The sequence below is a fragment of the Geotrypetes seraphini genome, chromosome 9 (assembly GCF_902459505.1).
Source record: "Geotrypetes seraphini chromosome 9, aGeoSer1.1, whole genome shotgun sequence".
Lineage (NCBI taxonomy): Eukaryota > Metazoa > Chordata > Amphibia > Gymnophiona > Dermophiidae > Geotrypetes > Geotrypetes seraphini.
The window spans coordinates 160334936-160351143 of NC_047092.1; the positions used below are offsets into that span (position 1 = coordinate 160334936).

Genomic DNA, 16208 nt, shown 5'->3' on the forward strand with positions numbered 1-16208 from the left:
TTGCATGGATTTCCGCAGCCGAGATGCATGACCTTACATTTCTTAGCGTTGAAGCCCAGCTGCCATGTCGAGGACCAGTTTTCCAACGTGATCAGATCCTGCGTCATACTATCCTTAAGATTGTTTTCACTTACTATATTACACAGTTTGGCGTCGTCGGCGAACAGTGTTACTTTACCCTGAAGCCCTTGGGTCAAGTCTCTTATGAATATGTTGAAAAGAGATGGTCCCAGGACCGAGCCCTGCGGCACTCCGCTAGTTACCTCCGATGTCTCAGAGAGGGTGCTGTTGACCACCACCCTCTGAAGTCTTCCCCTCAGCCAATCATTGACCAATCATTGGATAGTGCTGGCCTTCTATGTTTTGTGTTTCCCTTTTGGATTTATTTTTCATAGTATTTATGACTGAGAATATTATTTGCTACTTACCTGAACCCTGGTGAAGAGGACTGTCTTTAACAATACCTGAACTTTGGACATTGCTGACAAATGTTTGAACTATTTTGTTTTGTTTCATCTTGGTTTATGAACTTCATGACTGAGGCTGGCTGGGCTCAGCCCAAATAACCTGAAGCATAAAATAAAGCCTAAGTTTTTGGATTCCAAGTTTCCATTACCTTGTCTGGGTCTCCCGTTCTTTTGTGATTTCCACTATTCAGTGTGGCCTGGGCAAATTTGGCAAGTGCCTAGTCTTGTCTTAGCTGAAGGGCCTTCCTCTTTCCTGGGGAAGCCATGACAACAGGCCGGAAGAATCACTGTTAGGACTGCCTGCAGACCTAGGCAGCGGCCTAGCATGTGACAGTATCCGTTGTTCAAAGATTCAAATCACATTGTAACCTTCCATATGTTCATAGAGACCAGAAATTCAGAGATTATTTCTCCGGCTACAGTTTCCATAATCCTCACAAATTGCCGCAAGATGTTCCATTGCTTTATCATCCTGTTTCTGCTGAGATGTTACATCATCCAAAAGTTTATTTTTTTCCCAAGGTTAACAATTTGTTATCCATTGTCAAGATTTTAGTAGTAAGATGTGAGATTTCAGTTTTAATGTCTTTAATATCGGATTGGCTCTCGGAAAGCACTGTTGATATATGCTTAAGCTGGTTCACCATCTCTCCCATGCTGTCCTCTGGTGTTGGGAGACGAGTCTCCTTCAGTGGAGACAGAGGGTCCTGTTTAGGACATTTAGTATTCATATTCAACCCAAAAGCGGCCTCAGTTTCACCAGACTTTTGTTGAGGCATCGTGCCGTAAATATTAGGAGATGTCTGAGAGTGAAATAGATGCCAAAAATATGTTGAATCTGAGCGCGGGGAACGGAGCTGAGCAACTGTGCCTCCATCTTGACATCATGAATGGGCTCTCTAGCACCTCCTCTCCCTTGCAGGATTTAATCGAATGTGATTGCCCACCAGGTGATTAAATTTGCAGATGACACTAAACTGATCAAAGTTGTTAAAACGCATGCGGATTGTGAAAAATTGCAGGCGGACCTTAGGAAATTGGAAGACTGGGCATCCAAATGGCAGATGAAATTTAATGTGGACAAATGCAAAGTGATGCACATTGGGAAGAATAACCTGAATCACAGTTACCGGATGCTAGGGTCCACCTTGAAGATTTGCGCCCAAGAAAAGGATATGGATATCATCGTAGACAATACGATGAAACCTTCTGCCCAATGTGCGTCGGCAGCCAAAAAAGCAAACAGGATGCTAGCAATTATTAACAAAAGGGATGGTTAACAAGACTAAGAATGTTATAATGCCCACTCTATGGTGCGACCTCATCTAGAGTATTGCGTTCAATTCTGGTCTCCTTATGTCAAGAAAGATATAGTGGCAAGGTTCAAAGAAGAGCGACCAAGATGGTAAAGGGGATGGAACTCCTCTTGTATGAGGAAAGACTAAAATGGTTAGGGCTCTTCAGCTTGGAAAAGAGATGGCTGAGGGGAGATATGATGGAATCCTGAGTGGAGTAGAACGGGTAGATGTGGATTGATTTTTCACTCCGTCAAAAATTATAAAGACTAAGGGACACTCGATGAAGTTACAGGGAAATACTTTTAAAACTAATAGGAGGAAATTTTTTTTCACTCAGAGAATAGTTAAGATCTGGAACGTGTTGCCAGAGGATGTGGTAAGAGCAGATAGCGTAACTAGTTTTAAGGAAGGTTTGAACAAGTTCCTGGAGGAAAATTCCATAGTCTGTTATTGAGAACACTGCTTGCCCTATATCGGTAACATGGAATATTGCTAGTCCTTGGGTTTTGGCCAGGTACTAGTGACCTGGATTGGCCACCGTGAGAACGGGCTACTGGGCTTGATGGACCATTGGTCTGACCCAGTAAGGCTATTCTTATGTTCTGGATGAAACTTAAACGCGTTGTGAGTTAGATAATATAAAAACAGGTATAAGTGCCAAAAAGGTATCCAAAGTGACCAGATGACCACTGAAGAGACAAAGTTAAGACCCACAAACACTCCCCCAGTGTTCACTGACCCCCTCACACCCCTACAAAGATCAGAATAAAAATGTACACATAGAGGTCTGTTAGAGCCGCGGACCTCAGATTTTTTAATTTACTGGGGCTGCAGGAAACTGGTTTAAAGGATTCGTTTTAGAGCCGCTCCAGCACTAGTTTCTGGCTCTGACAGACCTCGATGACATTTTAGCGCTGACGGATCCTAATACTTTTCCCTCCCTTTGCTGAGACGGATCCGTCAGTGCTAAATTGTCACCGAGGTCTGTCAGAGCCAGAAACTAACTACAAGTGGCACGGACCTCAGATTTTTAAGGACGTGCGGTTTTAGATCCGCGAGGTCCGTGAGGTCCACATTAGAGAATGACATGGTGACAAAATTCATCACCGTTCCCGTCCCCGCGGATAACCGCGGGAAATAACCCATGTCATTTTCTGGTGTCTGTTTCAACCTCGGTCCATTCTTCAAAGCAAAGCTTGCGGGTCAGTGGTTGTGGCCATTCATACTCTGATTCTTATGTAAGCCAAGGATAATGAAGCCATTGTGACATCACTGATGTGATTGGCTCTTAGGCACTGGTGGAATGAGGCATTATGACATCACAATATCTGCTCTGGATACCAGAGACTGTCATTCTGTAGTGTTTGTTTCAACCTCAGTCCTTCTACACCAGCATTGTTCAAAGCAAAGCTTGCGGGTCAGTGGTTGTGCCCAATTATATTCTGATTGTTCCCTCTCTCCTTAAAGAATGACATTAAGATGGTTTCCCACGGTTATCCACGGGGATGGGAACGGTGATGAATTTTGTCACCGTGTCATTCTCTAGTCCACGTTTTACCCCTTCCCAATGGCAACCAGCATGGTTAACAAAATGAGTTGAAGGAAGCTATTAGAGCAGAGCTACAAGAAAATCCTTCAGAAAATAAGCAAGCCCGAGAGCTAGTCTCGACGGGCGACCCTAACGCGGGGCTGGGTGGCCCGCTGAGTCGTCCGTCGGGCTAGATAGATGCGAGGGAGAGGGATAGAAAATGAGAGAGCGGGGAGAGGGGGGGGGCGGAAGGGGGGGGCGGTCCGAGGTCACAGGATCTCTTCCCCTTCCTCTCCGCGGGCGTCGCAGCCGAGGGGGATTGTGGGTGGGAGGGGTTATAAGGGGAGCATGCTCGGAGGACTAAAACGGTAGGGTCCTCTGAGACAGTGTGTTCCCACCTCATGTCGGGTCCGTCCTGCGGCAAGCAGCCTGCCGATTTGCAAAATTTTACGGGTCGGTTGCTGGCTCTTCCGTGTCCTGTTGGCGCAATGGAGCACACGTCTGCGGATTCGGCTGGGGACCTTGCTGAGCTGTCCCTGTTGGCGGGGGACTCTTTTGACGAGGGAAACCTAGCCCCGGTAAGTGTGACGGCGAGCGGGGGTAGGGCTTTGCCTCCCAGGCGGTCCCGTTCGGCAGCACGAACGGCAATCGCGCTGGAGATAGTAGGGGCTGTACCTGTAGCTCAGGAACGTGCGAGTTCGACCCGCAGGGGTAGGGGCCGACGTCCGGGACCACGCACACGTGGCAGGCCCTCGGCAGGGAGAGGGGCGGTAGCGACCGTGCCTGCTGCGGATTCCGGGCCCCAGGTGGTGCCTCAGGGGGAGGGGGAGGTGTTTGATGCGTCGATGGACGATCGACCTGGTTTGGGGGCTACGCCGTTAATTGGGGGCGTGAGCAATGCCAGCGGACTTCCTGGGGCTCCCGTTTTCCCGGCGACTTCGGGTGCCGCTAGTGGTTCACAGGTGGGCATGGCGGGTGGTTGGGCTCCATGGGGTATGTGGGGCTCGCCATGGGCGATGGGCCCGTGGGCTTCGGTACCCTCTGCGTTTCCGGCAGGGGGCCCTCCGTCGCATTGGGGTCCAGGTTGGGCGGGAGGTTTTAGAGGGGGTGAGATCCCTGGTGGGGCTGCAGGGTCTGCGGGGCTAACTTACCCTCCTGCTGTTCAGGTCACTGGCCCCTGTCCGGATTTCTCCCCACAGGAGGTCGCCGCTGGACGCATGGTCATGGCCGGGGCATCTACTGCTGGACCGGTTCGGGAGAGATCTGCTAGAGCCATGTGGACGAGCATTGAAGATACTGCTCGGATTATGCAGCATCCTGCTACGGTGGTAGCTGCGGACGGCACCACTTCGGAAACGGCTGACGGCGGATGCGGACCTGGAGCTGACCGGACTACGGGTAACAAGGCCCTCGTGGCTGGGGTAGATAACCGGGATAAGCAGGGGAGGAAGAGGGGTAAGGGCAGGAAGCGTCGTAGGGAGAGGGATTCTTCTTCTTCCTCTTCCTCTACATTAACATCTTCTTCCTCTTCGTCTTCCTCTTCGGGGTCCCAGCGGCGGGTAGCGAGTGGGGGTACGTTGCAGGAGGGGGGCGATCGGGGAGCTCCGGCCCTGGTGGCATTATCGGAATTGTGGGAGAAGGTTCCGCGGTCCTTGCGACGTAAAATTAGGAGGCATACCTGTATAGACGTCTTCACGCTTATGGAGGGTCAGGTGCGCAGTAGAAAGAAGAAGGGAAAAAAGGAGGGTGAAAAACCCAAGGTGGGAGGAGTGTCGCGTAATATTATCAATTGGACGCACGCGTTTTTGCGGCTGGCTAGTGTATGGGGGAGGGAGAGACCGCAGGATTATGGCCTCCTATTGGCGTACGCAGACTCCGTATTAGATGCCTACCAGCGCTTCGGAGGCTGGGCGTGGCTGAATTACGACGAAGCGTTTCGTGATAAGATGGAGGAGAATCGGCACATGTCCTGGGGTACGCAAGACATTAATCTCTGGCTCACCCATATGGCGAAGCCAGGAGGTTCGTGTCCTGGAACGTTGGGAAAACAGGTCTCACAAACGACGGGCGCGGGACGTTCCTTTCGTCCACCCGGAAGTGCGGGTGCCGGGGGAGGGCCGGGCCTCTGTTGGCAGTTTAATAAATCAACCTGCTCATTTACCGACTGCCGTTTCCGACACGCTTGTTCCCTGTGCGGTCAGGGACATCCGGCTACCAAGTGCCCTAAGAAAGGAGTCGGCTTGCCTCCTCCCCAGGGCAAGTGAGCCGGGGCTACGGGGATTGCCCTCTCCGGTTAGGGTGGGTGCCATGCGTCCGTGGCTAGCTCAGTATCGAGATTCGAGGGCGGCAGATGTTCTATTGGGGGGGTTTAGCGAGGGATTTGTGATACCGTGTGTTTTGCCTTTAGCTAATGTTCAGGCTTCCAACGCCTCCTCTGTGTCGCATCTTCGGGTTGAGGTTCGCCGGAAGCTGTCGGAGGAGCTCGAGCGGGGACGGGTGGCGGGGCCCTTTCGCCACCGTCCATTCCCGATTATGGTGCTGTCCCCCCTGGCGATCATACCGAAAAAGGAGCAAGGAAAATATCGTTTAATTCACAACTTGTCCAGACCGGTGGGACGTTCGGTGAACGACGGCATACCGCGTGATCTCTGTTCCGTACGTTACGCGTCCTTTGACAGTGCCCTTGGACTCATCCGGCGGGTGGGCCCTTTGGCTTTGTTGGCAAAGATGGACATTGAATCGGCTTTTCGGTTATTGCCGGTCCATCCGTCATCGTATCCCCTGTTAGGTTTTAAGTTTGAGGGCGCCTTTTATTTTGATAGATGCCTGCCGATGGGGTGCTCCATTTCATGTGCCTTTTTCGAATTGTTTAGTTCCTTTTTGCACTGGGTCACGGTCCGGCGGGCAGGGAGGGACTCAGTAGTGCACTATTTGGATGATTTCCTTTTTGTAGGGGGAGCGGCTTCCGAAGATTGCTTACTATTGAAGACTACGTTTGAGACCATGACTGCAGAATTTGGTGTCCCGTTGTCGATTGATAAGTCGGAGGGTCCTTCCACGTGTCTCACCTTTCTGGGGATAGAGATCGACACCGCAGCGATGGTTACGCGGCTACCGCAATGCAAGGTGCGGCAGTTGTTGGATTTGATATCGCTGGTGAGGGGGGCTCTTAAGCCTACTCTGCGGTTGGTACAGTCTCTTTTGGGGTCCCTGAATTTCGCTTGTCGGGTGTTACCTATGGGTCGCCCCTTTTCCCGTCACCTGGCGGCGTCAACAACTGGTGTTCGGGATCGCAGACACTTCGTGCGGATTTCGGCCGGTATACGGGCCGATTTGCGGATGTGGTCTCTGTTTCTCGAGCGCTTCAATGGTTCGCTCCCTATTCAACAGACAGAGGTTACTAACTTGGATCTCGAATTGCAATCGGATGCGGCGGGGGTGTCGGTTTCGGTCTTTACTTCCAAGGAGATTGGTGCGCGGCGGCTTGGCCGGAGGCTTGGCGGCAGGCGGGTATTACCCGTAATGTCACTCTGCTGGAGCTTTTTCCGCTACTGGTGGCTTGTGAGTTATGGCCGGACAGGTTGAAGAACAGGCGAGTAGTGTTTTGGTGCGACAATATGGGGGTCGTGGAGGTAGTAAACAGGCAGTCGGCAAAATGCTTACAGGTAACTGCGTTAATGCGCGAGCTCATCATGCGCTGTTTGCGACTTAACCTGTTCATTCGGGCGCGGCACGTTCCTGGAGTGCAAAACAGACTTGCTGACGCTCTTTCTCGTTTTCGCTTTTTGCAGTTTCGTCAGCTGGCGCCGGAAGCGCAGACGGAAGGATTGCAGATGCCAGCGCATTTGTGGAGCCTGGTGGGGATCGGATCTGGCACCTCTTGAGGCTTTCGGTAGCTCAGTCTACGTGGGCCCGGTACAACAGGGGCTTTATAACGGTATCTGGTTTTCTTCGGTCTCGGGGATGGTCCCCAGGACCTTTGTCTGAGAGGCAGCTGGCTGATTTCTTGGCCTCGTCGCAGTTGCAGGGCTGCTCTCGAAGCGCGGCGACAGGTCATCTTGCGAGCTTTGCATTCTTCTGCAGGGCCTTTGGGTGGTCTTGCCCTTCGACAAGTTTCCTGCCTCGTCGAATGTTGGCGGCATGGGGTAGAATGGCTCCGCGAGTGCCTGACTCTCGACTGCCTATTACCCATGAGCTGCTGGTGGATCTCGTCAATGTGCTGCACCAAGTGACGAGATCGGGTTTTGAGGCCTGCTTGTTTCGGGCAGCATTCTCCATAGCCTTTTTTGGAGCGCTGCGGGTGGGTGAGCTGCTGGTACACCCGTCGGATGTGCAGGGACTGCGTGGCCTACTGAGCAGTCAGGTGTGTATCTCCGGCCCCACGCTACGAGTGTTCATTGCTCGTTCAAAGGCGGATCAGCTGGGCAGGGGGCGTTCGTTGATCCTGCATCAGGTGGAGGGTTGTATGTCATGCCCCGTCCGATCGCTAGCTGCCTATATGGCGATCCGTCCTTCCTCGGCCTTGGCGCTGTTGGTGCACGAAGATGGTACGCTTCTCTCACGGTATCAGTTCCTGGCAGTGTTGCGTTTGGCTTTGGGTGTCTGTGGTGAGGACCCGGCCAGTTACGGCACTCACTCTTTTCGTATTGGGGCGGCTACCAGTGCGTTCGCGGCGGGAGTTCCGGACGCGGCCATTCGTCGGCTGGGCAGGTGGTCGTCTGATGCGTATCGTGGCTATATTCGCCCGTCGGGATCGATTCGCCGAGGTTCGCGGTTAAGGGGTGTTGAATAGCGGGTTGCTAGTGGTATTGGTCGGGGGCTGAAGGGTAATGGTGAGGGTGCACCTACATGACTCCCAGTTTACTAACCTTGGATATTAGTAGTTGATGTCTTACTTGCTGGGTTTGCCTTGCAGGTACGGTGCAGCGGGTATTATCGGTTTGGATCTTCGGGCATTCCTTCATCCACTGGGCTGGGGAGCGTGCTGTGGTCCGGCCAGGCGGTCGACACTTGGGCCTCGGACATCGCGGTGTCTTTGTCTCCTGGTGGGGACAGAGAGGCATGCGCTGGCACCAGTTGCTCCTTCTGCTGAACGATCTTCGGCGGCGTCCTCGGCGTCCAGATCTATTAATTCTACACCTGGGGGGCAATGATGTTGATGCACTTAGTGGCAAGCATCTCATTGACTTGGTAATTGGAGATTTGGGAGTGGTGCAGGGCTGGTTCCCCGGAACGCGGCTGGTCTGGTCCGATATAATTCCTCGACCCAGCCGACTGGCGTCTCGGCGATGGACCAGAGGGCTTATTAAGGTTAATAGGCAGGTCGGTCGATGGGTGGAGTCTCGGGGAGGTATTCAGGTTAGGCACGAGTGGGTGGATATGTCTTGTGGGGGGTTGTTTTATAGGGATCGGATCCATCTGTCCGATGTAGGCTGGGATTTGTTATTGGATGACCTCGCCACCTGTTGTGAGCGAGTGTTGGACTCCTAGCCGCAGCTCAGCTCCTGGTGGGGTGGGGCCTGTAACTGGGTACAGGCCTGTGGCGGTATCCCGAGCTACTGGCTACTGGGGCTCATCAAGGGATGAGCGGTGGGCCGGCTGGGAGCCGTGCCTGGTGGGTCAGTTGACCCTGGATAATGGGGCATGTGTGGGACATGCCACCCCTCAGACCCTAGCTTGGATGGCGGGGTCGGGGGCCAATTACTTCGGAAGGTAGCTTGGGATCAGGTAACAATGGTGATACCATTGTTATGGGGTTTTTTGTTAATGTTTTGGTTTGACTGTTAAATTATGTATATTTAATTGTGTTGAATTCTTGAATATGTTATTATGCAATAAACTGGGCTGCGGCCAGGTAGTTACCAACTAAGGTGTGTTTTGTCTTATTGGGATTAGTCAGAGTTATACTGGGACGGGGGAGGGGGGTCAAGTAACAGGAAGCGGGCCACTCCAGGTACCGCTGTTATAAGCAAGCCCGAGAGCTAGTCTCGACGGGCGACCCTAACGCGGGGCTGGGTGGCCCGCTGAGTCGCCCGTCGGGCTAGATAGATGCGAGGGAGAGGGATAGAAAATGAGAGAGCGGGGAGGGGGGGGCGGAAGGGGGGGCGGTCCGAGGTCACAGGATCTCTTCCCCTTCCTCTCCGCGGGCGTCGCAGCCGAGGGGGATTGTGGGTGGGAGGGGTTATAAGGGGAGCATGCTCGGAGGACTAAAACGGTAGGGTCCTCCGAGACAGTGTTCCCACCCGCCCGCCCATTAGGCTTTGGGGTATAGACGGTATCGGCGGTATCCCGAGCTACTGGCTACTGGGGCTCATCAAGGGATGAGCGGTGGGCCGGCTGGGAGCCGTGCCTGGTGGGTCGGTTGACCCTGGATAATGGGGCATGTGTGGGACATGCCACCCCTCAGACCCTAGCTTGGATGGCGGGGTCGGGGGCCAATTACTTCGGAAGGTAGCTCGGGATCAGGTAACAATGGTGATACCATTGTTATGGGGTTTTTTGTTAATGTTTTGGTTTGACTGTTAAATTATGTATATTTAATTGTGTTGAATTCTTGAATATGTTATTATGCAATAAACTGGGCTGCGGCCAGGTAGTTACCAACTAAGGTGTGTTTTGTCTTATTGGGATTAGTCAGAGTTATACTGGGACGGGGGAGGGGGGTCAAGTAACAGGAAGCGGGACACTCCAGGTACCGCTGTTATGGAAGGATCCAACTGAAAATAAGAGGACAGCATAAGGAATGTCAAGTGAAATGCAAGCTGATAAGGAAGACAAAGAGAGACCTTGAAAAACTGGTTTTCTAGAGAAGCTCGTTGTCTTAGCTTCCCTATTAGTTTGATACAAAATCCCCCCCCCCCCCCCTGAGAACTGTAGGTGAATTGGGGTGAGAGGTAAAGGACCAACCAGCTCCTTTTTGATCTTGAGAGGTGCACCTTTGACTTGCAGGAAAGCAATGGGGCAGTGGAGTCTGAGGGCAAGCTTGGGCGCTCTGTGAACGCATGTCGAGCGGTCAGTTCACCCTGATCAGTTTGAGCATGTCACGGTAACCTTCGCGTGAAAAACTGCAGCTCGGACAAACGCCAAGTCACCACTTTATTGCAGAAAATTCACTGCACTTTGCTGACAAGTTTTAACATGCTTATTTATTTAGCTGGTCTTATATCCCGTCTTCCCCAAAGAGCTCAAAACGGGTTACAATTTGACATGTCTGCTTGCTCCAGCGATCAAGCTTCGCAAGTGTGCCAGAGGTATGGAGTCCAAGAGAAAATGCCTGCCCTTAGATATATATACTGTATATACTATATATATATATATATATATATATATATACTGTATATACTATATATACTATATATATACACACACATATATATACTGTATATATATATATATTTATTTATATATACCTATATATATTTATATATATATATATATATATATACTGTATGTACTGTGTATATATATACTGTGAAAAATTTGGTAATGAAATAAAAGCAGATTAAACAATGGAATCTCCATCCAGGGTATTTACACTTGAAGTCCAGCAGTTTTCAGTTTATTCCCTATGGTAGGAAAATTAGTTTACGAAAAAAACTGGTTGTTTAACTTGGGGTGGTTGGATGAGTGGCCAGTAGTCTGTTGTATAGTTTTTTCCGTTTTACTTCTTTGATTGGGGGGTAAGTGAATGGGGGGGGGGTGTTTTTCTATGCCTGCTAGAGGTGGTTTGGATGAGGCGGTCGTTTAGGTAGGTTGGGCTGTCTCCATTTATAGTTTTAAATAGAATACAGTAGAATTTAAATTGTATTCTTTCCTGGATTGGAAGCCAATGAGAACTGATGAATGCCTCAATAATGTGATCATGTTTTTTCAATGAATAGACGAGTCTCAGAGCTGTATTCTGAATTGTCTGTAGTTGTTTAATCATTATTGCAGGGCAGGGGAGGTAGAGGATGTTGCAATAGTCTAGGATACTTAGGATTAGAGATTGTACTAGGAGCTGAAATTGTGTTTTTTTCGAAGAATTTTCGGACTTGTCTAAGGTTTCTCATAACTGCAAAAGATTTCTGTATTGTTTTGTTAATTTGTGGTTGCATGGTGCAGCCTCTGTCAATAGTCATAGTATATACATATATATACAGTATATATATGTATATACATATACATATATACAGTATATATGTATATACTGTATATATACATATATACTGTACATATATATACACTGTATATACTGTGTGTATACATACATAGATATATAGATATATACAGTATATATATCTAAGGGAGGGCATTTTCTCTTGGACTTCATACCTCTGCAGTTTAACAACACAATCTCATGCCTTTAGCTCTTAAGGAGATCTTGAAAATAATACAGGTCCGAAGGACGTTTATCTCTTGGTGCAAAAAGTTCCTCCCTATTTCTTTCACTTGTGGGGGGAAAAAAAACGCATTGCATATACAAAGGGGGGGAGGGGGGAGTTAGGATCTTATAGAAAGTTGTGTGCTTAGGCTGCATTCATTCCACAGGCGTGAGCCGGGAGGGTGCAATGGGAACCCAAGATTTTCTCTCGCACAGCCAGCAGACACACCCGTCGAGTAAGGGATGCCTGCTGGGAAACAGCCTGTCCTCGCACTTCACTCCGGCTGTCAGCGAGCACACGTTCTGAGTCTGGAGTTCAAGAAAGTTGCATAGCTAATAATATGATCGCGTTTGTTTCCGTGTCAAAAGATACCGCGTTATTTCTTTGACACCACACGTCTTAATTAGCGCAGCAATTCAGGGAAGGCTCTCCGCCAATTGTCACAGATCGCTTTCTGGGAAGTGCAAAAAGAAGCCCTTTCGGGTCAGCAGGGAGCTCTTCTCTTCCCCCTCCCTAAAACATGCAAAATTCCGTCGTGTGAGAATTAGTCCGATTGGGTTGCGAGTGGCCGGGGTTAATTCTTCCAGGACTTGCCTGGGAGGTGCTTGGCATGTGCTGGCCATGCCCTTACCAGTAGCTGGAGGAGAAGCTGCTTTGTTATCAGCCCAGGAGTGACACTTCCTAGCTCTCCCTATAAATTATGTTACCCATTTCTTCGACGATGGGATTTTTGGCTTTCTGAGTGGTGGGAAATGCCTTTTTTTCCATCATCAAAGATCTCCGAAATAAACCTGGTAAGTGTGAAATATTTCGGTATTGTTTGCTCTAAACTGTTCTGGATGAAACTTGGGAGCCTTTCTTAAAAACTTCCGACCACAGCTTGATTTCTTTATACTAGTTGAACACAGCTGAAATCTCATCAGGGGGGAGGAGCGATGTCTGGTTAGCGCAGTTTCTCGCTTATCGCGGTTTGGTGGTGCATTTGCGGCTCAGCTGAAACTCGATATCCTTTGCAAAGTTTTTGACTAGGAAAGATGTTACCGCAACGTGCTGAATGCAAAGACTCCAGTGGCGTTAAACAGTTTCATTGTGTGGCACAAGGCTGCTTACTAAGATATTTCCTGAAACTTTATTATTATTTCGAAATGCGAATGGAATGCTTTTGAGCCACATATACGAGAGTGATTTGTGAAAAATTTGGTAATGAAATAAAAGCAGATTAAACAATGGAATCTCCATCCAGGGTATTTACACTTGAAGTCCAGCAGTTTTCAGTTTATTCCCTATGGTAGGAAAATTAGTTTACGAAATAAACTGGTTGTTTAACTTGGGGTGGTTGTTTTTTTTTTTTTTTTTACTAAGGGCTCCTTTTATCAAGCCGCGCTAGCGGGGTTAGCGTGCGTGAATTTTAATCACGCGCTGGCCAAAAAACTACCGCCTGCTCAAGACAGGCATTAGCGGCTAGCTCGGCCGGCGGTTTAACGCACTCTATTACGCGCGTTAAACCGCCCTAAACTTTTCAAACCACCCTCGTATATTGACTGAGTTATATTAAGGAGCTAGAAAAAAAGCTTTACTTAATAGTGTAAATTCAGTTTAACATGCTTTGCATATCATTTTCATAGTTTTTCTTCTTTAATTTTGTTAATTATACCAGTGGTTCCCAACCCTGTCCTGGAGGAACACCAGGCCAATTGGGTTTTCAGGCTAGCCCTAATGAATATGCATGAGAGAGATTTGCAAATGATGGAAGTGATAGGTATGCAAATTTGCTTCATGCATATTCATTAGGGCTAGCCTGAAAACCCAATTGGCCTGGTGTTCCTCCAGGACAGGGTTGGGAACCACTGGTCTAAGGCTAGGGGTAGGGAACTCCGGTCCTCGAGAGCCGTATTCCAGTCGGGTTTTCTGGATTTCCCCAATGAATATGCATGAGATCTATTTGCATGCACTGCTTTCAATGCATATTCATTGGGAGAAATCCAGAGAACCCGACTGGAATACGGCTCTCGAGGACCGGAGTTCCCTACCCCTGGTCTAAGGGCTCCTTTTACTAAGCTGCATTAACGCATGGAATAGCGCGCACTATAATGCCGCACACCAGTGGTTCCTAAACCTGTCCTGGGGGACCCCCAGCCAGTCAGGTTTTCAAGATGTCCCTAATGAATATGCATGAGAGAGATTTGCATACCTGTCACTTCCATTATATGCAAATCTCTCTCATGCATATTCATTAGGGATATCTTGAAAACCTGACTGGCTGGGGATCCCCCAGGACAGGTTTGGGAACCACTGCCGCACACGCTAGACGCTAACGCCAGCATTGAGCTGGTGTTAGTTCTAGCCACGTAGCGCGGGGTTAATAAAAGGAGCCCTAATAGCAGAAGAAAAAAAACAACTATCTGCCCCAGCACCTTCTTTACTAGTCATTTAAGAAACTCCGCTGCTGTAATCTTAAACTTCTCCAGGTCAAAGACTGAACTGTGCCAAATTACAAGTGCTAGTTGTCTGTTTGTTCAACAGATTAGACAATAAGCTATACTGGCCTGTCTTTCAGGACCATAAGGATCGTACGCCAATTTTTGTGGTTTTGACAACATTTTTATGGTAAAAAGGGCTTGCAGATGCCAAAAAATTGATTTTTTTTTGTGAAATATCATTATTTTTTTTAAAAAAAATCACACTTCTGGCTTATGGACAGTGTGGCAAGTGAATCTTCTCGTCAATCTGGCAACGACGCTAATGAATGAATGTCGGAACCAGTTTGTTTACATAAAGGCAGTATCATATGGAATCCGTACATATCAAATTTAGAACTGTAGACTATCCCAATCAAAATTTATAGGATTTTAAAGTTATGGGACAAATATGTCCCTTGGTCCTGAAAGGGTTAACTCATTTTGGTCAGGCTGAAATCACCAGCAGTCTTCACTCTGGCTGCTTCTTTAACTCTTACCAGTGTGGCATCTGAAGTGTGATCTCAGATTTTCCAAAAAGATGCGTAGATGACACTGTGTTATTTGGTACTTCCGTGAGAGCTAAGAGTCAAATCTCTTCTAATGATAATTCATTTTTGCTCATCATGACAGGGGTTGCCATGCAGCAAATTATGAAAAACTGGAAAAATTGGGATCGGCTGAACTATAATTTTGGGTGCAATTCGTTATGCCAAATCTTTAAAATGGAGCAGGCAATAGCCCTACAGCCGGGGCATTTTAAGAAATTTAGGGATGTTTGGGAGCCATTAACAAAATACTGTACAGAATGAATGTTATTTTTTTCCCTTTTGTTCATACATGTCCAGGGTGGGAATACTTTATGATTTCTTATGCTTAAGAACAATTGTTGGGTATAAGGGAGGGGGATATTTGAAGTGAGTTATATTTTAAGAACATAAGCATTGCCTCTGCCGGGTCAGACCAGGGGTCCATCGTGCCCAGCAGTCCGCTCCCGCGGCGGCCCCCCAGGCCCATGACCTGTAAATGATCCTTTACCTAAACCTTTTATTCCCTAATCATTTAATATCCTGTATAGTAACCCTCTATTTATACCCTTCAATCCCCTTCTCCTTCAGGAAATCATCCAATCCCTTTTTGTAACCCAATATCGTACTCTGTCCTATCACCTCACGCATTCAAGGCGTCTACCACCCTCTGAGTGAAGAAGAACTTCCTAGCATTCGTTCTAAATCTGCCTCCTTTCCATTTTTCTGAATGCCCTCTTGTTTTTGTTGTCCCCGCTAGTCTGAAGAATCTGTCCCTCTCCATCTTCTCTATGCCTTTCATGATCTTATAAGTCTCTATCATGTCCCCTCAAAGTCTCCGCTTTTCCAGGGAAAAGATGGTATATTAAGTGATGTTAAAGTAAAAATGATTGTATCTTATGTTACAGTTGTTGAAAGTTTAGAAAATAAATAAAAGACTTTTTAGAAAAAAAAAAAAAAAAGATGCATAGAGATTAAGGGCTAGTTCTATATGGGTGCACTGTGCCGTCTGTGTATTAACATCTGCTGTGAATAAAGTCTTACTGAGAACTGGAATCAATGAAAGTGGCATCTGCCCTCACCTGTAACTAGAGAAGGATCACAGAATTTTCAGAAAAGTGGGTAGTTCAGCTCCCTTATATGTGAGAATTTTCTGTGAAACAGCAGACTTGAGCTTCACACATTAACCCCCTCCTGTACAAAAGCCACGCTAGCGTTTCCTGTGGCGTTAACAGCTCGGACGCTCATAGGAATTCTATACAAAGCACATTATTGATTTTATTTTTAAATTTGTTATTATAGTCAGTTTCTACTATCTTATGATCATTTGTTTAAACAATTCTACAGACTATTTTTAGTTATTTTAGTATAATCAGTTTGTATTGTGTAATTACTATCTTTTATAAGTTTTTCTAGGGCTGCATTTGGCATTCTAGTATTTGATTCTGAACTGTGTTGTTTTCATTTATAATAATTGTTACATGGCGTTGTGTTTCTAATTTCTTAGGGCTCCTTTCACTAAGCTGCGATAGCGGTTTTAGTACGCGCAGAATTGCCATGCGAACTAAA

The 16208-nt window shown here is 48.0% G+C and overlaps 1 protein-coding gene across 1 annotated transcript in view; it reads left to right on the top strand.

Annotated features, from left to right (window-relative positions):
* The first annotated feature begins 11935 nt into the window (after window positions 1-11935).
* MME (membrane metalloendopeptidase) overlaps window positions 11936-16208 on the top strand; it is a 124034-nt gene continuing 119761 nt past the window's right edge. Inside the window, exon 1 of the mRNA XM_033957987.1 lies at window positions 11936-12450. The gene's annotated coding sequence lies outside the window, so the exon portion shown is untranslated. The remainder of the gene's footprint in view (window positions 12451-16208) is intronic.